Genomic DNA, 11,685 nt, shown 5'->3' with positions numbered 1-11,685 from the left:
TAATCAGTTTTGAAATGACTTATATAATATCATACTATTTATTGAATTTGCTGCATGAAACCTATAAATTTGCAGTTTTCTTACCATTCTGCACCTGTTAGATTTTCCTTGACAAATTTTCAATAAGAGTAGATAAAAAAGCACGTGACTAGATATAAAATACTTTAAGACCAAAATTAAAAATTGGCACTGTGATTTAGTCCCAAAGTGCGGCTTCTCGACTGGCAATGTCCTATCATATTACCTCTAGATCTGTGAAAGAAAGAAGTGAATTTGAACAGTATGCCATAAAATATATATTCGACAACTGTACTGTACGAAAATTACCAAATAAAAGCAAAGCAGATGACGATGTTTCAATCACGTCATTGCTGAATCTCACTCTAATCGGTCCACGATAGCGCAACTTGAATGTTTCTAGGCTTCCAAAAAAAACATATGATGTCAATCCAGACGCCTTCATTCTCAAACTACCAAAAGAATCTTGATGCGTTTCATAGTGAACGAGATACCCAGTTCAAGTGATTTTCTTTATTGCACCCGTTATATTACAACTCATGTGTCGCTATCGGCACTGATAACACCAAGATCGGCCTGAACGAGATATGAATTGATTCTACATCTGGAAGCTATCTCGACAGATTACAATATGTTGATAAAAAGCGCAATTCATTAATAAGTTCAAATAATTTTTTTTATGGGGGTGGGTGGGGTGGATTCTTAAACAGCTTCCAGAAAGTTTAAACCAATGTTAAGTTATTGTATTTTATCAGAAAAAGCGATATTTTAAAAAAGTAATACAGGACATTGCTTTGCTCCGACGCTCTTTATATACTGCAAATATGTATTGGCTCCTGTTTAAATGTGGAATTAAGTCGGGAACTAAGTCTTTTTTAATTAAAGTGTTTCTCCAGAGAAAGAATATTATGTTTCGGAGCAGCCAGCATAAAACCAGATAGATAGCTAGATAGATATATAGATAAATAGATAGACATAGAGACAGACAGACATACAGACAGATAGATAGATAGATAGATAGATAGATAGATAGATAGATAGATAGATAATCTAGTGTCTTTTATTCAGCAAAAGGATCTGACAATGATAAAACAGTTACTTAATTTATAACATAAACTGTCAACCTTTCTCTAACATTTTTCTTTTCATCCACCATTCTTTTACGACGCTCACATATAGTTTCTTACATTTAACCTTGATGATTCGAATATTTAACAGATAATGAAACATCTTTCTGCAACAACGATCATTCAAACATCCAATTGCACGTGGAATCAGATTTGCTTAAAACCGTGAGATAACATTTGCAATTAAAACACACCTAACTAACTTATGATTAGAATACAATGACCCGTTCATACAAGAAATCAGGTATGTATATGTGCTATGTATACTGTGTGCTTAACTGTCTAAAATGATTGTTAATTGTAATTTAAGCTAATGGTCACGTGTACACAACATATTTATATAGCCAACGTTTGTCCATGATTGTGAGTTGCACTTTAAGGTAATATTTCTAAACATAATTACATGACATTTTGACCGTAGAAGGTTCTACAATTCCGATTGTTTACGAATTTGATTGGAAAATGACCCACATTCTGGTCAACGTTTTGTGTCTTAAGTTTCTCTATAAAGTTTACGTTGTAAACAAAGTATTTAGTCCTATTTTAATATCTGTCTAGCGTAAGCACTTTTAGATTTGTTCAGATCTAAGTAGGCGGAAAATGAGTTTTTAAATCTTTGTTTGGAATTACTAAAGTGTTCATTGACGGGATTAACTCTATTCGGGAATTAATGCGAATTGATTCAAGAACATTCTGAAATATTTCATTGTGATGCGTCAAGTTTCTTCTGTACATCAACACACTCGAGACTGGGGGCCCCGAGTGGCCGAATGGTCTAAAGCGCTCTCCGTTACGCATAACTGCCATCTCACCTCTGCCTGCGTAGTTTCAAGTCTCGGATTCAGTCAACGTGGGTATGGGAGAAAGCTTGCCAGTATCTTCTTGTGGGTGGGTGGTTTTTACCGGGGTTTATCCCGGCTTCTTCCTTCACCATTAATACTGGCCGCCATGTATAGCCTATCTTGTGCTGAAAATGGTGTTAAACCCCACAACAACAACAATCGAGATTGACATTCATTCAGAACATTATATTTTTTACTTTAGGTTTATAGTTTGGACGTATTTGGGATTTAATTAACAATACTACCAGTTTCTCATAAATGTGCAATTTATTACAAAATGAATTAAAGTATTTGTTGATTGTACTAAACTTGCTGGTTTTTCTTCTGTATGTTACTTAGTTTAAGATCTTATAATCACAACACTATACCACTCCTTATTACTCATTCTTATCCCCAAAGACCACGAGGATACATTGCAAAAGAGGGGTCACAAATGCGTTTCAATTGTAAATAGTGTGCCGGTTTCTCCGTATACACCAATTGTGGTATAATTGGTCATATTGCGTCACAAATTCAGTTTTCCTTCCTTCTCTAACTGCCAATGTAATTCGAAAGAACCATACTTAGAGCGCCTTTACCACTAAATTTCAAAATAAATTATTGTACAAAAATCATGTTGTGGACACCTGATTGAAAAGAAAAGTAAATATGCAGCATGAAATTTGTTTCCCGCATGAAATCTTGTTGTGAATTATGCTGACTTCTTCCTTATACAAATAAGATTTTGGTACATTTATTTTATACAAAATAGATATTGACATTGATAATGAACCATATATTATACATTTCTGTGAAACTTTAAGAAATGCACTCAGTCCCAAGATATCCCCATAGGATAGATCAGAATGATGAAAGGAAACAAAGAGATGCAAATGTTATTGCGCGCGAAGTGATTTATCGACCACATTCTTATCATTGGCGCAATAATTAGTGGCTGGCATGTAATATTTACGTGCTTATATGTTGCGTATTTCATAAATTATTACATTTATTTTAGCTAGTTCTGTTTTTCAATTTCCATAAAATTAGAAGACTATACCTACAGGAACTAAAATGAATGGTTAACGAGCTTCAATAACTTGAATACGGTCATACATGATCTGCATATCAAGACATGCTGCCAGACGATTTCTTATCAATATTTCTAGCATGAGGCACAGATCCCTCGACATATAAGCAAAGTTCAGAATCTGGTAGCATTTATAAGGCCAATATTAGGTCTAGTAAATCAATCTGCATTGTCTCATCATATGCTGGCGGATTATGATGAGACAATGCATTCCTCCACCATTAATACTGGCCGCCATGCATAGCCTATCGTGTGCTGAAAAATGGCGTTAAACCCAGCAACAACAACAACAATCAGGGGACTTGACACATGGCCACAAGTTAGAGTACATTGCATTTACCATAGATACCAATTTTATTTGATTCCATTGGAGGCAAGACATTTCCAAAATGTAAAGTATTCGGTTTTGTCAACGCTTTAAAAAATACATATACAATCCAAACAATAAACCTTGTCCCATTTTGATATTTACGACTGGCAGTATGGCAAAAATGTTATCAGTAGACGATTATCCCAACCTAAACCAAATTTGTTCTTCGTAAGTAGCGCAATTAATTTCAGTCCATTCGTATAAACGTTCGACTACAAAAACATTAATAAATGATATACAGACGAAATTATTAGGATCATCTAAAGAGCCTTTCTTGTTTAGTGGTCATATAATACCTTTTCCCCACGATCTAGAAAACATATCAATATTAAAAAGTTTATAAAAACTGCTTCTATCAATGGTGTGTCAAGCATCATAGTACACTTGAAATAGACAATCCTTATCCTATCTTGACCGCGAGCATTTTCAGATATGAGTCTAAGTACACTGTGTACAGCTTCCTCTTCATCTTTACGTTCATTTAGTACATCACAATCTGCATGATGTTTATGCATCACAGGGACCTTTTATGACTATTATAAATGACTTTTCTGGATGTCACGAGTTCTCTAAATAATTATACCACTCTGAGCCAGATGTAAGACTTGCTAAAATAAGCTATGTTATCACAGGATCTAAGTATTTTCCAAAACGTTTTTTAAATTATCTATCACAGAAACAAGAAAGTTACTTTGGTTATCTTGATACTTTCTTTACTTTGCAATTATATTTGAATTTATGTTTTGCTCGCTTATACAGCTCAACAGTCACTGGATATTTAATTACTTTAAAACTGAGTCACGCTAATTTTTGTCATCTTTGCTATGTTCACACTCAGAATCCTTCCAAACAGGTTGAGATTATTTTTTTTATAGAAGCATCTGTGTTGAACTTTGAAACATATGCAGTCGTATAAAACGAATTGTTTAACACACTTACAGACTATTCAATATTTTCGTTAATCAATGTACATAAATCTGAATACACTGTTAGAAACCTCTCACTAGCATCTGATAAATACATATCCTTAAACACATCTTTTAGAATATATATTAACTGTTCAGAAAAAATATCTTCCATATAAAGCTCCCGGGAGACCCAGTGGCCTACATTGGTCGCCTTGACCGATCACTGCCATCTCAACACTGAGTGGGTTCGAATCTCAGGCCCAGCTAACGATCGTATCTGAGAAAGCTTGATGGTAACCTCCTGTCATTCGGTACTTCTTACCAAGTTTACCCGGGTTATACCTCCACCGGTTATAATGCGCGCCATGTATAGCCTATCTTGCGCTGAAACATTGTTTTAAATCCAAAACAACAATGCTTTTTATAAACATTGTTTGTATTGTCCTCTGAAATATTATAAGGAAAATGTTGGGTGCATTTTAATGGGAAATGTACACTATCGTACTTCAACATGGAAGTATGTTGTCAAATGGTAATGACCTGATGAAGGAACGATGCAGTCTACAATGCTTGCACCTTCGTCAGTCATTCGTGTTTAATTGCCATCAAAGCCACTTAGCAACCTTCTATTAAAAGCGTGTACTCCAAATGTGCAACACATCTGTACAAATGATTTGCCGAAATTGTTCTTTCTCTCTCACACTCATTTCATTTTCTAGGTATAAAAAAAATCGCTTTCATACAGGACAGTACCACACTCAAATTCTAAGTTATCATCCTGTATATAGACTAACAAATCTTTAAATCATGCATTGAAATGAAACGAAAAGCAGCATAGCATCTGGAGAAAGTGATCTTAATCCTCGCTAGATATGATTTGTAAAACACAATGCCTTCTCTTCTATTCACTTGTGTCATGTACAGTAAATCCTTCTGGAGAAATATATAAACAACATAGTATTATATTTTTAGCAATATTAAAAACCTTGCACTCAAAATATAAAATCACAGAATTGTCGATTTTAGTAAATATTCATCTCGAACCACCTGATTTCAGTAATTTTCTTTATCAAAAAATAGAGACACCATCTTTGTTTTTAACCCTAATATAACTCTTTATTCTTGAACTATATAAATATGTATATCCATTTAAGGAGCTATGAAAGTACTACTCTACTATGATTCATAGAGTCCAGTTCAGAATAAATATGATGAAAACTACATGACCGCTTATATGTAAAGACCTTCACTGTTTTCATGGTAAAGTATCAATGTGTAATGTGTTTTGGTGCATCACAGAGTCCCTTGTCCGTCTTAAATGGACCTCAACCGATTTCTGATGAATTTTCTTCCATCTTACAGTCCATTACCCTGCTCCTGGTCCCATCGTCAAATGGGAACGTTATGTCTATGTTTCGTGAGTGAACTGGTCTACCTCTGACACCATAAACATGCCGCCGACCTCGTACTTGCTCCTGCCAGGTGCAAAGCCACATGCACGTTGTTTATCAACATCAAAACAGGTCACTATTATACTCGTCACAAATATATTTCGTGTCATCAATCACTAGCTGTCATATTTTAGAAATGAAAAACAGTTTACTTGAACTTCATTTAAATATGGAATGAATGCCTTCCCGGTAGAACGCAGCTCTGTGTAAAGTACACTGACAAGCCTGTGAGTCCTACCTCTCCCAAATTATTTACGGGCTTTTTGCAGCACGTTCATTGTGTCCTTATATCTATTAAGCTTGCTAATTATAGAATGGTCACGCTTGTTGTCTCTGGACGGCAATCTGTAAACAAGCCCTGTGGTAACATCCTCCGCTTGCGACAAATTAAGTTTGTCCTGGATAAAGGACCTACCCTTGGCCTAGAATATGTCCCAACTTTTGTTCGCGAGGCCCTGAGTTCCATAGAAAAACAAATTATTTCAGCTAGAATGTGTTTCAAGTTTGTCCACCTGGCTCTCCGTTGTCTTAATATTATATTTTAGAGTTGGATTTTCACATTTCAGACTCTCGCTATAATTTATTAGAGAGCATCATTGTCAGCCTTGAAAGTAGTTAATGGGGGGATGTTTAGGGACAATATAAATCCCAGTCAAAAAGGTCGTGTGCACGAATAGGGACAATGGGAATTTAACATGGACAAACCCTGAGAGCTGTTAGGGATAATAGGAATATATATCCTGTGTATGCGAGAAAGCTGGTTAGTAGCTTGCCGCTGGGTTACTTGCTCTTTCTGGAACTTTTCCGGATTCTTCATTCACCACACAAACTGGCTTACATATATGGCCGATTACGTGCTGAAAATGGCATCACTGACGAGAAAATTTACCACCATCGACCTTTACTGACCAACAAACATCTTTACTGACCAAACCTTTTGTAGATCAATCAGCGAAACAAATAAAGGAAGGGGTGGTTTTATAATCATCAATAAGACGTATAATTACGATCCAGCAATCACATTTACCATCCTGTACACACGTAGCAAACGAAAGGTGTAGTATTGTGATTGTCACTTAAACAAATTTGTGATTTTACCATCCAACGTTTGCGTTTGCAAATAAAATAGATGAAGGAAAGTAGGGGATAAATAGTGGCTATTAACACACTTATTTACCATTCAACACACACGCAAACGCATAAACACACACGCATATACACAACGCCAAACGGACGAAGAAAAGAGTAGTGGTGTAATAGTCACTAATATCCAGAATAGCAGTCCCAACACCCACAATTACAAATGAAACAGGTGAGGGAAATGTGACGGGCGATGGTTAGAGACCATTACCTAACTTCCCTGTACCTCGTCCGTTTTGGTTGTCAGCATCAACATTGAGAAAAACCATGATGTTGAAGTGTTTGCGTGAAAAAAAATTCTGTTTGTGAAACCGGCTTTTTGTTTTACCAATCATTTAGAAACCTTCTTACTCAAGTTTATATTTTGCAATATTTTTATTATATTACTTTATTTGGAAGTATGAGTTTTCGCTTACCTCTGAGCGGCCATCAAGATTTGCAGGAAAGTTATAATACCCTACATTTTATTTTCAATGTTCTTGTCTTTTTGTTAAGGAAAACTAAGCATTTCTTTAAGGTCAAAATTTATATTTCAAGAATGAATAACTCCAATGTGGGTAATTCTAAAATTAAAGAGTGGCTTTTCAACACGTGTATCAGATCTGCCTTGCAAAAAACAGAAACAAAAACCAATAAAAAATACAGCCAAATTGCAAATAGCTTTTGTTGGTAATCAATAATTTTGAACAATTATAAGAATACTGAGTTCTAAACTGTTAAAGGCATAAATAAAACATTTAGCAATTCAGTAATTCAACATAGACAGGAAATAAAAACAAAACATAAATAACGTCCGTTTTTTTCACCGTATCTTGGATATATCAAGAACATCAGTTTCTTTCTGACCGGATAAAAGAAAAAGGTATTTTGCATAAAGGACAGTAGTTCACAAAATTCGTAAGTCGCATAAAGCATTTGAAATGTAGCAGTTCAGATAGAGCAATTACCTTTCTGCATTTGTGAATAATAATTTGTTGTAAGTAAATTTGCATAAAGCATTGAGTAATTCGCATATCGCATAAAGCATGCAGTATTTAATAATTTTTACTTGATTTATCGGCTTTCCACACTTCATCTATATCGTGAGTCAGCTGTAATTCTGTCTTCAACGTGACTAGCAGGAACAAATATGGGGGTTTAGCTTACTTATCCGTAAGGAATGCGTGTTTGGCTCACTTGTCCGTAAGGAAGGGACTTCTGTCGCACCTATCCATGAGAAAAGGGGTTCTGGGTCACTTTTTATGGGGTGTCAAAGGGGGTTCTGACTCACATCATTATTGCTGTCACTGTGTTTGTTTATGTCTTTGTGTCCATGAGCGAGAGTGTGATGCCATCGTTGAATAATCGCTTATCATCAACGAGGCATACTCCTTTTTTGTTCATGATTGTGGTGGAGATCTGATGTGGTTGTGATCTGAAACTTCTCATTGAGTACTACTTGAGATGACCGTGTAGTGATTGTGTATTGTGGGTGGCTACATGAGCAGTGACATGTTTTATTTACTCATTTGGCTTTTTTCATGAGGATGTCATCATCACGTGAGATTCAGTACATTTTGTATCGAAGTGCTATGAATTCCTTGATGGGTATTCCACAAGTTTCATCTATAAATTTCCTAGCAATTTGAATTGTCGATGTAGTGAATAGGATGGTATGATGGAGAATGGCTGAGGTCGAATAGCTCCCGATGCAGATGCATGTTTGCGTAGATGCCTTCGGTGTGAATTGCATACACGAGTGAGTCAGTATCGGTCATGAACAGCGTGGCTTTGTCTCCGTACTTATGTTTGATGAAGTCGTAGTGAAATTTCAGCATAATCATTTTGGATACACCGAGGACTGCTGATCCTACGTAGATAGATTTGTCAATCTTGAGGCTAGTTTTCTGGATATGATGGCTACGAATTTCATTGTCAAAGATTGCTAACAAAGGCGCATTAGCTACGAGATTATCTCGTGGTCGCTGGTTATTAACCACTTCATATTCTTGCAACGTCTAATATTTCCATGATTTATCCGAAAACGCTATTGTTCATGAGTGTGTAAAAGTCATTCTCGAAGTTTGTGGTTTCTTTAGCGCGTTGTATCTTGTTGATATCGACTGAGATTGTTTGAACTTGAGTACTTAATGCACTTTTTCGAGAACGAGTCCGTGCTGGATAGCTTGTTCGAGAAGTCGATAATGCATTTTGTAGAGTATTTATTGTTGAGATATGTGTACAAGTCTTTTTACTTAGCGTCTCCGAGTCCGAACTGCTTTTGTCGTAGCTGTTCCTATAAGAGCATGGAGTTGTCGACGAAACTTTGTCGAGCACAGAAGGATAGTCGTTGTGACGCTCGTGGAGGTGCTCTTGATACGTCATATCTGCTTCGACGAAATAGCCATAGCTACCGAGGTATCCTGCCTGTCTTTCCTGGAGGAATTGTTCTTCGCTGATCTAGTGAAAATCTCCCTCAGGAAAGGGATGTGACATGGCCAGCCAATAAAGATTGTTTGCTAACAGGTAGAGGATATATACAGGTGGTTTGATCGGATCATAGTGTTTCATGTTTTTATGGTTAGCAACAGCTTGTTTTTTTTTTTTTACTGATGACGGAACATGAACTTGCCTGGATCAAGAATGATTTCTAAGGTCATGCCAGTGTGTTTATGCATAGCATCTCATGAGAGTAATGGTGAGGAGAAATATCAAAGTGGATCGAGCTGGTAATGAGTGAGGCACGTGCGTCTGAAATCTTTGAAGACATCCACGAGGAAGAGCACGTACGTTTTGAGATAAACATCGTGATAATCTCCTAGAGTTTTGTAGCTAAATTTGTTCCATATCTTACTCGCGTACTGATATTCCTCATTGGTGACTCCTGTCAAACTGAGATGAGAATTAATGTCTTTTTTTAAGGAGTATTGAGGTTTCGTCGAAGCACGAGAAGGAATTGATGTACTCGTAGGGATAAATTCCTTTTTGCTTGAGAAGATCTACCTGACGACCAAATTCTTTGTTGAGATGGATAAACTTGGGACAGTTTGTAACGAGTTCTTCCAGTGACGTAAACATAAACTAGAATGACTTAATCAAAGGGAAAGGCCCGATGGTGATCGACATGTACTTTTCGAAATTGTTGTGGATGCACTGGATCTTAGTTTCCATTTCGACAAGAATCTGCTTGATGTGTGGATGATTGAGGTCTGCCACAATGAAATGTCCATCACATCCATGTAGATTATGACCAATGACCGGAAGGAAGCCTGGGTCTTTGAAGTGTAAGTTACAGTTGACACTAACAGCTCCTCGATAGTGTCCGGTGATGTGACAGAGGTTTCTCACGTTTTGCTCATGTGGCTTGAAGTACTCTTCGCATATATGGCACTGCTGAGTTGCTTTGTGCTGTTTTAGCTGTTGTGGAAGGATAAGTTGCTGTTTTGGAGATCATCACCGGATAGACCACGAAATGCTTATCTCCTGCATTTTTGTCGTCGAGTCCGAACACACTGATGAAAAGTCCCTCATTAAGCGATTATAGTTTACGAACGTCTTTGACTGCTTCTGGAAACGTTATGCCGGTGGTTTTAAGATTATCAAAATACGGCTTGTACTTGGAGACTCGATCGGCATTGTCCTCTGCAGGATGTAGCGCAGAAAATGTAGCCACCACAAGACATTATTGATCTTTGTTCTTGACGTTAATGCAGGCTTTTGTGGCCAAGACGGATTTGGGAAGAGGCGCATACGTACTTCCAGGCAACGTGTGAATTTGGAAGTTTGAAACGAGATTGAATTGACTCCGGCAAAGATCTAAACAGATACTCACTTTTGATAATCTTCGATGCGACGCTGGATAAACAACCAGGCGATGTCGACGATGCTGCTAAAATCATCACTGCGATACACGATCAAGGATTTGGATCTGATCCACACGTCGATGTTCTTGTGTTCATGGACGAAATTAATGAACGAAAGGCGACTCAGAGCCTGATGGCTGTGTGGATACGCAGTTCTGTTTGCAAATGAAGGAAGCAGAAATACGTAAATATTTTTCTAGTATCCTTTTACTGTATCTGAGCTGAGTTTCTATGCTGACAGCCCATATATGCAATCCACCATCTCTCATCACTACTCCCCATCCCTCTCATCCATTTTCACTTCACAGTTCGCCGTCATTGTTCTTCAAAGAATGGAAGACTAAAATTAACTATGTAGAGATACCTTCCGGCTATAGATCAAACCTCTTTTCGCAGTCAAGTTGACCATAACATAAAAGTAAATATTCCACAAAAACGCCTATGCGGAAGGGTAGGGTCTTAAGTTAAATTCTCGTGTGAAGTTTACTCCCCTGTTCATTTATATATATATAAATGTTAGTTACCGATCTTAATGTAAAACATTTATCTCAATTGTTATAGACTGTCGACAGCTATGTGTTTCGATTAAACTTTAGGAAATGTACTTATGACCCATACATCGCAGATTTGTTCAGAAGGAAGGGTCAACAACTGACTCCATTGTCATTGCGTGCGAAACTCGTTATTGGCCGCATCTTTATCATCAGCGTAAGGATGAACAGCGGACATGTGACTACACAGGTTTACGAGACCTAAGAACGGTCTTGTGAATGGAAGTAAATTCTGACCTTTGCTGATATGCCGATGATCTATATTGGTTGATTATGTTGGAAGCTTTCTGATAAGAACAGGTCTGGCAGTAAGTCTCGACCCACAGGTACAATAGGAAACCATATCTCTACTGCTAGAAGTTTCTCC

Source organism: Sinohyriopsis cumingii, chromosome 14 (genome assembly GCF_028554795.1).
Source record: "Sinohyriopsis cumingii isolate HCF-2022 chromosome 14, ASM2855479v2, whole genome shotgun sequence".
Taxonomy (NCBI): Eukaryota; Metazoa; Mollusca; class Bivalvia; order Unionida; family Unionidae; genus Sinohyriopsis; species Sinohyriopsis cumingii.
This window is presented reverse-complemented; position numbering follows the sequence as displayed.